The following is a 16,062-nucleotide window of genomic DNA, read 5'->3' on the forward strand; positions in this document are numbered from 1 at the left end:
GACCTTAGGGACCGTATTCGCGGAAAATCGTTGTATCGATTTGCGTTTTCGTCTCCGCGATCCTGGGCCGCTGACCCCAGTTCGGGTCACCCTTTTTTTTTCCGTTGTATTTTACATTTAGGCCCAGCGTTCCCTTTGTTGTCCACGACCCCCAAGAGGGCGTGCTCCCTAAGGCGTACCACACTTTTCTTTTCTTTTTTTTTTCCGATTTTGTATCATTTGCGTGTACCGTGAGCCCTCGTGTCGCGATATCCTCACCGCAATTAGCGAACGCGACCCTGTTCCTTTTCCGAACATTGTACCACGAAGGGCTCATTCTCGTTGTTCTCGAAGGGCTAGCTTCGGCCCACAATAAAGCCAAATTTATCGTAGCTACTCGCGGATTCTCTACTTCTTTTCTGTCCCCCCGTGAGTACCGCTCCCGGAAGAGCTGCCGGAAGGGCGATTCCCCCGGACGCGTGCATTGTACTGGCGCCCCTTTAAAGAAATCGTCCGTGGGTGTGCGTATCGGGACGTGGAGGACCGCTTTCCCTGGCCGCCCTCCACCTCAGGGACTTTTCCTTTCGTCCCTCCCACCGATCCGTCACAGAACATAAATAATATTGAAAATTGGCAAGGAATATTAGCATGACAAATCTATTCTCCGAGGACCTAATTTAATAGGATTGATGAGTTAGACACGTGCTTCGAAGAGAAATGGGAAATTTTAAAACGAACATTAGAGGTATACAAACGGTGGCACGACACATTATTTATAAAGAGTGAAAATCGTTCGTACGTTGACTTATTAGAAAAAGTATTCTGTTACTTATAGGTTTATTGCACATAATAGTGTACGTTTTTGTAAATATAATTTCTATTTCTATGCGTACTAAAATGATAAAAGACAGCACCTCATAAAGAATCATTTTTTAGTGTTTAACATTAACCTTTTGCACGCAGAAAAGGAAAATTTGACCTTATAACACTGGTTTATACATATGACTTTTAAACAGCTTTGTTGCAAAATTTGTGGGATACCGGTACAGAAAGTACACAAACTATGCAAACAAATACTCATTTTAAACTAGTTAAAACACATCGATTCACAGCAAGCGAGTTATGGTTCTGATAACTACGTCATAGCTTCGTAGAAAATTAAAAAATGTATAGTTATATCGTATAATTACCATGAATATTTAATCCTCGCAGTTAAAAAAATTGGGCATTTTGATTTGTCGTGATGCTGTTACCAGTGAATGGTGCGTACCTGATTTCAGTTAATATTACGCTCACCCTAACTTGAAACGACGGTTCCGAAACGAGAAAGATACTTGCTTCAACAGAATCGAAAAATCATTCACAACTTTGAAACCACTACAAGTTTCCCGACCTACATCGATTAGGACTTTTCTTCTATCATTTGGCAAATACTATCTACGCTAGAAATTACGTTCCCTTCTTGTATTTCATTCCATATACATACGTAAACGGCTACAATCATTCTGTTTTATATTTTAATATGTCACATTTACTTTCCCCACTATTACATATAAAATAAAGTAAGAGGGAGTATTCCAATCATTCAAAGTTTAACAGCCTTTTGCAAATGTTATCCTTTAAAATTCTGTGAATTCAAATATGATAAAATTAATGCAATACATACGTACTGTACTAATACAGTTACTACAAATTAGTACAATTAATACTAATACAATTAATACAATACATGTGTATGCATGTATACATATACGCTCTATATCTCTTTATGCCTACCCTTTTGAATAGTGTCACTGCATAAAAAGGTAATTACTAAAAACAAAATTGTCAGACACAATAAATACTATCGAAACTTTGGTTAAAGAATACTAAAAGATCATTTTCGATAGATTTTGTATATATGACGATCTCGGTGATCCTAATTATTTTAATAATAACAGCGTTTGAATACTGAAAGGTTTTCATCAACTCATTCAGATCGTACTATATTAACGGTCTATTTCCGTATTATAAACCTCGTTTCATCTCAGTTCTTATAATTTAAAGTCAAGTTTAATCTCGTTACTTATTTGACCATTTTTCAATAAAATTTAATTCAAAATGTATTTTAGATTATTTTTAAGCGATGAGATATGATGGTTCATAAATCGTTTAATAAATCTAGAGAAATGGTTTGAATAATTTATGTGGGATGGTGTGGAAAATAATAATAGTTCTTTTATACATTTAATAACACACACATGTATATATATATATATTTCACATTAGTTCGGAGATACAAAAGATATGCGTTACTCTGCAGCTTGAACGGAAGTGATCTATCGATCGCTAATGGTAGTCTACTAATAATAAAGTCAGAAGATGGCGCTTCCTTCTTCAAGCGGGAAGAGCAAACTCCTTCAATTTATTAATTGATACGTTAAAAATTAGAAGTGTATTTTACTTTACAACTTTCTGTCTTGTTTTTAAAAAATGTAAGGTCATAAATTTAATTTAATTACAATGAAATTATGATTAAAAAACGTGTCCCTGGCTAAGGGTGGTTATCAGTATAGTTTCCGAGATATAAATCGGGGTTATTTAGTTGTAACGAGTTTTCTCGTATTTACTTTGAGACCAGGAGTACGAAACAACCGATCATAATAGTGGAGTGCACGACTTGCCTACCTAAAACGAATGTACACCGCGTCATTTTCCAGTTTATTGTGATGTCAATTTTCGAGGCTTTATCCTTTTGAAGGGCTTATTTTAAAAGGAAAGCTTCGAGGAATATGACCACATGTTTTTTTTTTAAATTTCATCCCTTTACAACCCTCGTTTGAAAAAAACGCAAAAAAGAATTTGTTTAAATTTTTTGACATTATAAACCAAATAAACGAAGTCAAGAAAAATTTATAATAGCCCAATTCCTTATGAATAAAACACAAAAAGATGTAGCTAAATTGGATAAGTAGTTTTTGAGAAAAAAATTTGTAAGTGAAACCTGTTTTCGCCAAAATGACCAAAAATTGCAAACTTTGAAGTCATTACTCCTTAGCAAATTCCAGACCGGTAAAATGATGACTTAAACCCCTCTTAATTTCACTTATGAACTACAGCATATTTCGGTTAAAACAAAATTGCAAAGTCGAATGACCCCAAAGTTACTTTTATGTCGTTTTCTTCAAATATGTACATGTAAAAAAAAAAACAAAAACTATTTCAATTTAACTGAAATTTAAATAACAATCGTGATATAAAAACTGTTTCTAATTTGCACGAATTGCGAACGACAAGCAGTTTTTCATTAGGTTAGTCAGTTATTTTGTTTAAGGCGATTGTTTCACCACAGCTAGGCTTTGAAAAATAGTGTATTTCCATTTTTCCTAATGCTTCAAATAAATTGTACAGTAGATCATGTTCATTTTTTTCAGTTAATTTATATTACACTATTTTATATGTTTTATATTTTATAGTGTAAACTATAGTTAAACTATAATTTATAATTTATAGTTATAGTTTTATAGTTTCTTAAGGAATTTTAAAATATTATATTGTTATAAAAATGTGTCATAAAATGTTAAATGTTATCTCTATTTTAGTACAATTGACCCTTTCGAATTTTCACTAGTATTAATGTAATTATTATATTATTATAATTAAATTCTTAAAAACTGATGGTCTAATGATATTTTATCAGTTAATATTTCATATTTCTTGCCTACCCAGAAGTGTTATAAAAATCAGTTATCAAATATATCCAAAACTATACTCCAAAAATTTATTCACATTTCTAAAAATAGTGAGCCTGAATGTTATTCACAAACTCACTTCGTTAAATGATCTTTTCCATATTAGTCGTAAGGTTACTTGGTGTACAACGGACAAAAACAAACTAAATAATTTCAATGGCTGTCTATTTTTTCTTGGGGTAAGAAATAATTAACAGTTTAATGATCTTTGATGTTACTTGGTTAGAGCTTTGTTAGCAACGTACTATACCGAAACCATCGTTGATATTAAGCAGATCATCGATTATAAGCCAAATTGTCATCCAGCAATTGGCACAACAACATGGCACTGAGCACGCGTCAACTAAAATGTACTGAATATGCAGTAGACTGTGAAGTTTTCTTTGCTTCGATGCAACCAGTGGATCGCCGTAACTCGTGCTTTTATACTTGGTTGCATACGATGATAGCCCAGATAATACTTGCCCAACCGGAAGTTATAGGTCACGGTAGCCTACTTCGAAATCGTTTGTAAAAAGCGAATTAAAGAGCACAATACTTAATACGGATCAGATGTTTTTCTTCTACCTGATTTCGTTTGTAAATAATTGTTTCATTTTTAATTATATATTCAATTAGGATAATTATACAGAAAAGTTGAAACCCTCACTATATCCCAATCTTCGACTTTTTTTTTATGGTTTGATGTTGCAAATTAACAATGAGTAGACCCATTACATGGCAATAGCTCTGTAAATCGGAATTGCAATCATTTGTTACTAACAAGGAACACCATCCAATTAATACATGCCGATTTTAATGAAATTTTTATATGTTATAGAACTCGAAAAAATATTTGACACATATTCTTTTTATCGGCAAATATCCACTATGAAGTGGTGAAAATAACCCTTAAAGTTGGGGTTGAAAAAACTATTTACGAAAATATCTCGGGAACTATAAGATCTAGACAAAAAATTAAAAATGCAAATTTTCCGGTTTTCGAAGGCCGATAATATGACGCAAGTGGATTTTTGACAAATTTATTTGTTTAAAAAATATGTTAAAAATTAACATTTTTACAAATATTTTTAATAAAACATTGAACCAATTTGATAAAATTTCACACACGTAAACTATGGGTCCAAAGAAAAATACGGATAAATTGGAATTTTTAATTTCGCTTGTGGGAAAAATATTACTGTCATTGAAGTTATACGTACATTTTATACCTTCTGTTCGTTGCGCGACTGATTTTTATACATAATATTCTGGAAATCATATTATATAACATTTTTTGTACTATTTTATTTAAAAAAAGAATTTAAGGGTCCATAGGTGCCTCTATAAAAATATGGGGTCCGAATCAGATATTCTATTTGTTCCGCGTTATGGGTGTATACTGATGACAGTATTCGACGCACGGAAGACCTCCACGCGTAAAATTGTACTTGTGCGAAGTGTAATATCTTCATAATAATGCAGAGTACGTGCAATTAAAGGAATTGCATCTGTTGATTAAGAATTGCCTCACGATTGTAAAATATATAGTAACTCTGAAAATATCATTTTTTTATAATTTCCAGAACGGTAATTTTTATGTTGAAACAGTACTGGATTAATACAACCTTCTGATGTATATGGTTATAGAATATGGAAAAGTTTCGCACATGAAATATCAAATCTTGTACCTACGTTAGATTTACAAATTAACCTACATGCATAGGACATAATTATCAAAATGTGTCCTTTAATTCATAATCAATTGCCCGCACCTAGATATAGAAACTGTTTAAGTACGCATGGTTACGGTATGGTTGCATCAGTAGCAGAGCGGAACATATTGACCGTTGACTTCAGTTTCAATCAAATTAAAACTATGCCATTTTTGTAAAATATGCGCTGACAAAGACTGATATCGGTTTCGATTTTATAAAACATAACATCATCACATCTTTTACGTTTAGTACCATTTATAATACATTAGAAAATCATTTCAAAATAAAAGCCATAATTTTGAAAATTATAAAAAAATTGTATTTTCAGAGTTGCTATATATTTTACAATCGTGAGGCAATTCTTAATCAACAGATGCTATTCCTTTCATTGCACGTACTCTGCATTATTATGAAGATATTACATTTCGCACAAGTACAATTTTACGCGTTTAGATCTTTCGTGCGTCTCATATTGCTATCAGTACACGCCCATAACGCGGAACAGATAGGATATCGGACTCCGGCCCACATTTTTATAAAGGCACCTATGGATCCTCAAATTTTTTTTTAAATAAAGTAGTACAAAAAATGTAATATAACATGATTTTCAGAATATTATGTATAAAAATCAGTCGTGCACCGAACAGAAGGTATAAAATATACGTATAACTTCAACGACAGTAATATTTTTTCCACAAGCGAACTAAAAATTTCAATTTATCCGCATTTTCCTTTGGGCCCATAGTTTATGTACGTAAAATTTGATCAAAATGGTACAATGTTTTATTTAAAAAATTTGCAGAATAATGTTAATTTTTAACATATTTTTTAAACAAATAAATTTTTCAAAAATCCACTTATGCCATATGATTGACCTTCTAAAATAGAAAATTTGCACTTTGAATTGTTTGTTTAGGCCTAATAGTTCTTGAGATATTTGCAAAAATATGTTTCTCAACCCCAACATTAAGAGTTATGTTCACCACTTTGGAGTGGATATTCGCACATGAATAAATACGTGTCCAATATTTTTTCGAGTTCTATAACATAAAAATTTCATCAAAGTTGGCGTGTATCAATTGGGTGATATCCCTTGTAAGTATTAGTAAGTAATACATTAAACTTCATTTTTGTGATTTGTAAAATTATTGAATGTACTTTCTTTTCTTTTCGACATAATTTGGATTACAAATTAATAAGAATTTGTTTCTTACTTCTTGTTACAAACGAAGAGAGTTTAAAAAAAACTTTAATTTACGCCCGCGCAATATCGAATGTTACAAATGGCGGAGATTGATTCTGTTGATGTAACACCGGAGACTGATTTATGATTATTGCTTGCATACACGCCTGCCTCACAATAAGTCTTGTTACATGTATACATTTGCTTATCGCTAAACTGCGCTGCGTTATTTAAGTCATCTTGTTTGCGTCTTTCGGACAGTGTAGTTTATCTTGTTTGCGCCTTTTGGACCATGAGAATAATTTGCTAATATAAAATAAAAGTAACTATCTCTGTGACTTTTTAATTATTTCTTAGGCATAATAATCGTTGATGACATGTTTCTCAAATAATTTTCTTTTCCAAAATCAAATCTATACGTGTTCGGACCTATTTATTTCGAAGTTAAACATTTTGCACTCAAAAATTTGAATGGTCAAATGATTTCCTTTTAATTATGATTTCATTTTTAAATTACAAACAACGATCAACAATAAGATAGTGGTATGATCTCGTGAATTGATGCGAAAGAAAATCAATAACCGCTTAATTACATTAATAATTTAACTAAGTACGAGTTACACCTGTTGATGCAACTGCCGCTATTCTAATAATTACCGCGTTCAAATGTCTGATGGATCAGCTAATTAGTTATTTTTTATTTTACTTCATATTTCGCATTATACCCAGTTATTGTTGCTTGCAACAAAAAATAATAACATGGTTAGAATTTTATTAGCAAAATATATTTCATAAGTTTATACATTCTAAATCACAGATAAGTATTAAAATCTGAAGTCTAATTATCAAAATAATCCATAAAAACTAGAACTATTAACCAGTCTAAATGGTTTTAGATTTCATATTTCATGCTACAAAATTTTATTATTCCATTTTTGTGCGAATGTTTGATATATCCTGTCAAGATGAAAAGCGGTTCTACATGTCTGTTAATGCTCAAAATTTACTTACTTATGTTTTTACTTTATTTTCGATTTATAAGCGAGTATGAATTTAACGCCAGTAATTTTAGTTAAGGAGCAATTTTCAGTGGAATTAAAAAGGGTGCAATATAAATCAATGGTATTAAATTAAATAAGAATTCTTGTATCAACGTAATCGTTACGCGTAGAATAAACCATGATAAAATTGCATCTCTACAAGCCAGTCACGTGGGAAATTCGACTCGTGTCACAATGCACGCATGTCAAAAGAGTTGACACTCTGCACCGTTCTGTACGCATACCTGAAGCACATTATAATTCGTGACATTTGTATTCATATTACGAGAAAGTGATATGAAATCGTAAAACAGAACTTTTCAACGTACGACCTAATTGATGCACCGTCATTCAAGCAAAAATGTTACTAAATTTTTGGTGTATTAAAAGATTCATAAAGGGTTTAGAACGAACATGAGAGGAGTGAAAGGGGATGTTTTAGCATGAACAAAATTTCATTTTTCATGTAATAGAAACTTTCATTTATGCTACGCTTTACTCGCTGAATTAACGGCCAATGAACATTGTGTGTAAATAGAATGGATATTAAAATGACTGCACCAACAACTATTAAACGTATTTATTATAATAATAGGAGCAGTGAGTTTAACTTTGAACGTTTTTGAATAAAAGCATGTGTGTGGTGTTGAATGTGCTTACTAATTGAGTGCTTATTGAATTTCTTATTTTACATAACAATACTTATTGCGTAAATAATAATTGTATTGAAAAATGTTTTAGACGGTGGTTAAATGATTTCGAAAGGAATATAATTGAACATAATTAGTTTTTTTACAGATGAACGTGTACGGGATATATGAAGGTTAAGTTTGCTTTCTTTGAAATCATAAACTTGTTATTAGATCACTGGATTTAGCTTATAATTTTGTGTAAGAAAGGATTAATCTAATTATATTGAAAAACCATCAGTTTTGGATGCATAACTTTAATAATAAAAAATGGCATGATTTCAATCACTGTGATAATTCTGAGAATAGTAATCTTGGCGAAAAACGCCACAGATGAAATAATTTAAACGAATCTATATAATGAATTATTTGATTTATTCATATTACTTACATTTTTTGAAATTTCAAGTTCTTTTTCAATTTTCTGATAGAAGTCTCCGGAGTAAAAATGAAGTTGGAAAAATTTTGTTATAGTTCGATACTGCATCCATTTTATAATTTTCTCTTTGTCGCTCTCTCTTTGTTTTCGCGAAATTTCAGTCTCTAGCAGGCACTCTATTTATTCGAATAAAGTCTCTAAAAAATTATTATGCGAACACTATACTTTTACACTCACGAACACTCGTGCTTTGTGTCGTGGATAGCATGGTGGAAAGTAGAGAAATAGAGCGAAGAATAAGAATAAGAATAACATTGTACCATGATACGAAGAGTTGGATAAATTACGAAAGAATTATGTGTCATATGCGCGCAGAACTGGCTTATAATAATTAAAATATCTAGTCCAAAATGATGATTCAAAATCTGCAATAAAAATGCAGTTTCTATTCAATAAATCATCATAGGCTTTATAGAATAAGAATTTGGCTATGTGACTATAATGACAATGAACTGGTCAACTTTTATAGAGGAAATTTTGTTGTATAATATATTTCCTTTTCAGAATATTTTTGAATCGAGTTTTATTAGTTATATTATAAATAATCCAGTGATTTTTAATTATTTCTAAACAAATGTTGACTGTCCTCAGTTTTAGTATAGCAAAAGATGGAATTAAAAACAACTTTTTTTTTTCAAGGAAAAAATATACCAAAAATGTAGAAATTTCATGAACAAAGAAAGATAGTATTACATTCATAAAATTTTGTAAAATAATTTATGTAAAATAAAGGATTTGCAATTTTTTAAAATGAAAGTTTCACTATTTTGAAATTATCCATTTTCACAGAACCGTATGCAAAACTTAGTTTTAGGGATTGGGATGGTAATGTGGACCGAATGTAAAAAAGCAAAAAACAGAATTTGATTTTACAAATTTTACTCATAATACTACCTTACTAATACTATTCATAATTTTATTCATAATTCACAATACTATCACCAGTACGCGCCCATAACGTGGAACAAGCGGGGTACCTTACTTGGGTCGCATGTTTTATGGGACAATGTCTAGAATATTATAGAAATCAATCGTGTATCGACCGGAAGATATAAAACATGCGTATAACTCCAGCCGTAGTAATATTTTTTGCATGAGAGAAATTAAAAATTCCAATTGTCCGTATTTTTTCTTTAGACCCACCACTATTTTCACATCTATTTTCACCACCTGAAGGTGAATATTCGCACGTGAAAAAATACGTGTCAAATATTTTTTCGAGTTCTATAACATATATAAGTTTCATCAAAATCGGCATGTAACAATTGGATGATGTCTCTTGTAAGTGGCATTAGAGAATAGCAAATTCTTTCACCTTTTATAGTCTTCGTCATATTCGACAGTTACTACAAAAATAATCATTTAATTCATATTATAACTCTAGTCCATATTTCAACTTTCTATTCTATAAATCTTTCTAAATCTTTCAAGAAAAGTATAAATATCATAATTCTATCATTTTCCCATTTAAATGGATGCCAAAATATCAATTTGGCAAATATCAAAACAAAAACCGACAATTATTTTCATTTTTAGGAATAGACGTTTTTAATCGGCTTATAAGCTACAAAATATCTGAAATCTAGACATTTTAATTTCTCTGTTTTGGTGCGAAATCATTTTGGGGAGATACCGTCCTTCACATATTATGTGTAAATGTATCAAATTCCACGCGAAAATCAATCTTTTCTGATTACGCTTTTATATAAACTTTTGTATCATACGGATTTTCTACTTTTCACTAGAACTCCTCAATATCCGATTTTAATTTTCACTTAAATCGAGTTTCATCCAATTATCCTACATTTCTGTATTACTGGACCATTCCTGTTCAGCCATTTCTACGTCGATCGTTGCGCCGCGTTGATTCTATCGATTACTCCACGATGAAAATTGCTTTGTTAGCTACTAATTAATCAGTTATAAAGATTTTAAATACGAAATTGGTAATTGTAGTGCGCTGTGATAATGACGCAGGCAGTTATTCGAGTGTTTGAAATGCGAATCGCATTGAATCGTTTTATCCAATCAACGGAAACGTATAAGTACCTCTTTTAATGACTATATCATTGGAAGCTTCAAATAACTTAGTAATTTTTTCAAATGATTTCGTACCTTCCATTATTTAAATATTTTGTTTAAGGATTAAGTTCTTAAACAACTGAATATTATAATTTAATAAGTTGGACAATATATTATAGAATAATTACCCAAAATGCTTTTACTTCTTAGGAAGCCTGTCTAGTATAATTGTATTAAAATTATTCTATTTTTCAGCATTTTTTAAAAGGAAATTACAACACATATAAAATAAAAATTTCGTAATTTCATTGAATAATTTGCGACGGCATCTTAAAAAAAAATATTACTCAATGCGCCACTAAATCGAGTTGTTTTTATACGAAACTGCTAATTTTGAAGTACCGAGAGTCAAACATAATGTGATCACATAAAAGTATTATGCATCAATATGTATGATCCATCAATTTGAAACTTGAACATATGATTATTACGATATCTTGTCAAGTTTCTGAATTCGAATTTGCTGTTTGCCAGAAGGTCATTGATTACTTTGTAGAGTGAGTAGTAATACGGTTAACTGTTAACCATTTTGTATAGAGAATATTAACGATATGTTTGTATGATCATTTTCAATAAAATGTGAGACTCCAAATTGATGTAACACAAGTGCTACTTTATGATAGCTTTAAACCATCAAATTTTGATAGTTATTTAGATAGTTATTTTGTTAAACTTTAAATTTATATAACATATAGGGTGACCATACCTAACAATAAGTGTGACAGCGCGATATTTCATAAACTACTGATCACACGAAAAAGTGTTTATATGGAAATTTCAGGATAAAAGGGGCTATATGTTTTGGCTAAACGCAATTCTTTTTATGTTATTAATGTAAAACATATGATGGTGAAGTTGCGTTTTTTAAATGGAACTATATTTTTTTTCGATCATGCGATAGTGCTTTTCAAGACATATTGATTAAGATTTAATGTATTTACCCAATTTTTATTAGTTTTCAAGATACAGTGAATATTCGATATGTGTACCATTCTCGGGTCTGAACTGGTGCAGATATCGTACAGTTCCTACATTTCGAGCGAAGGAGACTGAACATAAACAAACAGTGACCTACTAGAAGGACACTCCTAATGCAAGAATGAAACTTTTTTATTTTTTATTTTTTTTTATGAAATTTTTTCCATCATATTTGTAACATTTTTCTCATTAAAATGAGACCAAACACGATGTACTTCGAGCCATATTTACTTGTAATTTCAAATGTTACGCGAACATCGATGACTTTACTCTAATAAGATATTGTAAGTAAATATAACTCAAATTACGTCGTGTTTGGTCTCATTTTAATCAGAAAAATGTCGCGAATATGATGGAGAAAGTTATATAAAGAAATGGATGAAAAATAAAAAAATTAGCAATGCTCAAGTATTGCAAACAATCGAACAGACTTTTGATCTCTGCCGACTGCCATGATCGTAGCGTCTCTTTCTTTTTGACTCGCTATCCTCTTCGACGTGAGAAATTTTTATCGTCAATTAAACCAGTAAATATAGTCCAAATTATGTCGTGTTTGGTCTTCTTTTAATCAGAAAAATGTCAAGAATCTATTGGTAAAAGTTGGATCTCGAAAAAATCAATATTAAAAAAGTTTTATATTTGTATATACAGGGTGTCCCGTAACTAGTGTTACTCCCTGAAAGGGGTAGTAGAGGACGTCATTCTGAACAAGATTTTCCTTTGCAAAAATGGGGTTTGAAGCTTCGTTTTTGAATTATTAAGCAAAAACACGGACCAATCAGAGCGCGAGGATTTCGCGCGCTCAAACGCGAGAGCGACAGCTTCGAAAATGACAGTCGATCGTGATCGTGAACAAGCGTATCGATACCACGTCGGTATAGCGTCGGTATGATAGAAAGCTGTTAGATGAAAGTTACATTGAAAAACGGATGAAAAAATCTGAATTATTATTGGATTATCATTTATTAATGCATAAGAAATGAAGAAAGTTGTCCTTACTCACGTAATCAGAATAAGTCGAATTTATTCGATACATTTATTTGTTATCGCAAAGAAACAATAGATAAAATATGGAAAATTATTCTCGTTAGATATTGTGATGATGAAAAAGAACAAATTCTTATTTTTAAAAAATGAAATAACCTTTCCATTCAACAAATAAAAATTTGAATTTGAATAATTAACAAATTTAAATGTAACTCACCCATTGAACCGTAAATAATCACGATGAAAATGCATCTCTATCACCGGGTCGATCCACCGATTCTTACTGATAGCATAAATAAATTACCATACAGAAACTTTCAAAAAACGCTCAAGTAACTTCACTGTTATCTTTCATTATTAGTTTTTATTATCACTTTTCTCTGTCGCTTTTTACTAATTTTCACTAATTTTCAGTGTTAGCCCGACACGTAAATAGGACGAATGAAAACACGTGGACGAATATTCATAAATAATTTACACTATATTATATTGAAAGCAAGAAAACAGAATTTTCAATTAGAAACAATGATACATTTTATTTCGACACGTTTCTTTCGACAATAAACGACGACTGTCGATCGACGCCGCAGTCGTTCAATAGACCATCGTTGCATGGCAACCGATCGCGACATATGCCTCGCGATCGAGAACGAAACCGCGATCCGTGGCCAGTCTAACAATGTCTTCTAATAAAATATGTAATATAATTTCGGTTCCTCAATTCGGATACTTTATAATTGGAATATAGCGTATCGTTAAACATACATATCTATGAATAATCGTTTACGCGTTTTCATTCGGTCCGTTTACCGGTCGTTCTTATGTTGTGCAATTATTAGAAAGAGACAGTGAAATAAATTGAGAGTTCATTGACCCTGTCAGGACATCAGCTGTTGATAGTCTGATCGGTGGATCTACCCGGTGACACAAATATTTTTTATCGAAGCTTGTTTTCTCATGAATCAATGGGTAAGTTTTATTTAAGTTGTTTCCGTATTTTTAAAATTATACGTACGCAGCAATTGATTTATTTCACTTCAATGAGGTACTGCATTAGATATTTTATTCCAATTTTATCCCATTTCATAGACAAGGTACTCATTCGTTTTGAAACATGAATTTATTCGTTTGCTTCATTCGAAGAGTCGAAAAATTAATTTTCTTGAATTTATTCTTTTTCCTTTTCGAAGGCGTAAAATAAATACAATATACTTGGTATGGGTAAACAACAACTAATTGGTTTATCTCTCACTCATGAATTACAAAGAATTTAATATTATTCTTAATTTCTTAATTCATTATTCGATTTAACTTTTACCTAATAGCTTCCTGTTATACCGACGATATACCGACGTTATACCGACGTGGTATCGATACGCTTGTTCACGATCACGATCGACTGTCATTTTCGAAGCTGTCGCTCTCGCGTTTGAGCGCGCGAAATCCTCGCGCTCTGATTGGTCCGTGTTTTTGCTTAATAATTCAAAAACGAAGCTTCAAACCCCATTTTTGCAAAGGAAAATCTTGTTCAGAATGACGTCCTCTACTACCCTTTTCAGGGAGTAACACTAGTTACGGGACACCCTGTATATTGCTTCACGGATATACCCGACCCCGGATCATGTTACATTTCTCGACGATCGAGCTTCACGGCGTCTGAAGGGGTTCCCCCCAGTGGTGGGAATAACTTTGGTGCACATATCGTACAGATCATTTGTGCACATATCGAATATTTACTGTATAACACTTAGAAATATTTTACTAGTTATTTGATTTAACTTTGACATAGCGGTTTTCCGTTAATAATTATACGGTCACGGTGAAAACATGCTTATTCACGATCACGATCACGGCTCGAAGCTGTCGCTATTGTGTCCGGACACGTGTTATTCTCGCGCTCTGATTGGTCAGCGTTTTTCGCTAATAATTAAAAAACTAAGCATCAGTCAACATTTTGGTAAAGGAAAAAGTTATTTAGTATCATCCCACCTACTACCTATATACAGGGTGTTACCTGTAACGCTACTCACGATTTTTCTCCCACTTGCAGCCACCTTACGAAAAAAAGTTTAGAATAAAATTTGCAGGGTATGAAGTGCACAATAGATATTAGTAAAGCAAATTTTGAAAGCAGTTTGTTTTCTTGGCAAAGTCAAGGTCACCTTGGGTTTCTTAAATAGGAACATACTGTTAGAAAATTCCCAATGACCCACCCCAATAAAGCAGAGACGACTGGCACATGGCCGTCCTACGACGACCATCACGGGGTAGAGGCCTGACGCTGTGACGTCCGGGCCATAAAACAACCCTGGGGACTCAAGTTTCGCGGGGACTAGGAAACCTCGCGGAACGGGAAGAGGGCATTCGTTTAGAGACCTTTGGAAAAGGCGTTCGTCCACAGACCTTGGAAAGGCATCCTTCTCTTGAGGACATTACTTCGCCCACGGAATCTGTTTATATAATATACAGTGGATATTCTATATAAGCAAATCTTTCGGGAATGAAGTTTTGCGTATATCGTACAGGTCCTACATTGATTGATGTCTTGCCGAACGTAGAAAAGGACAGAAGAGAAAAATATCACGGTCGCCGTTTGCGTATATCGTAAAGGTGCTACATTTCGAGCGAAGGAGACTGAACGTAAACAAACAGTGACCTACTAGAAGGACACTACTAATACAAGAATAAAACTTTTTTATTTTTGACTTTTTCGTTACCAAACTTTTACCAATTAATTCTTGACATTTTTCCGATTAAAATGAAACCAAACACGACATACTTCGGGACATATTTACTTGTAATTTCAAGTGTTGCGCGTACATCGATGATTTTACTCTAATAAGATATTGCAAGTAAATATAACTCAAATTACGTCGTGTTTGGTCTCATTTTAATCTGGAAAACGTTGCGAATATGATGGAAAAAGTTATATAAAAAAATGGATGAAAAATAAAAAAATTAGCAATGGTCAAGTATTGCAAACAATCGAGCAGACTTTTGATCTTTGCCGACTGCCACGATCGCAGTGTCTCTTTCTTTTCGACTCGCTATCCTCCTCTGCGTTAGAAACTTTTATCGTCAATTAAACCAGTAAATAAAGTCCAAATTATACCGTGTTTGATCTCATTTTAATCGGAAAAATGTCAAGAATTAATTGGTAAAAGTTTGATAACGAAAAAGTCAAAAATAAACAAGTTTTATATTTGCATTGGTATTGTCTCACGGATACACTAATACCCGGATCACGTTACATTTCC

The 16,062-nt window shown here is 32.2% G+C and overlaps 1 protein-coding gene and 1 long non-coding RNA gene across 12 annotated transcripts in view; one reads left to right on the forward strand and one right to left on the reverse strand.

Annotated features, from left to right (window-relative positions):
• The window catches only part of LOC100880577 (uncharacterized), a 789,502-nt gene that overhangs the window by 699,524 nt on the left and 73,916 nt on the right, over window positions 1-16,062 (reverse strand). The gene's annotated exons all lie outside the window — the stretch shown is intronic.
• LOC105663390 (uncharacterized) overlaps window positions 1-16,062 on the forward strand; it is a 64,066-nt gene that overhangs the window by 449 nt on the left and 47,555 nt on the right. The gene's annotated exons all lie outside the window — the stretch shown is intronic.

This window comes from Megachile rotundata, chromosome 3, assembly GCF_050947335.1.
Source record: "Megachile rotundata isolate GNS110a chromosome 3, iyMegRotu1, whole genome shotgun sequence".
NCBI lineage: Eukaryota > Metazoa > Arthropoda > Insecta > Hymenoptera > Megachilidae > Megachile > Megachile rotundata.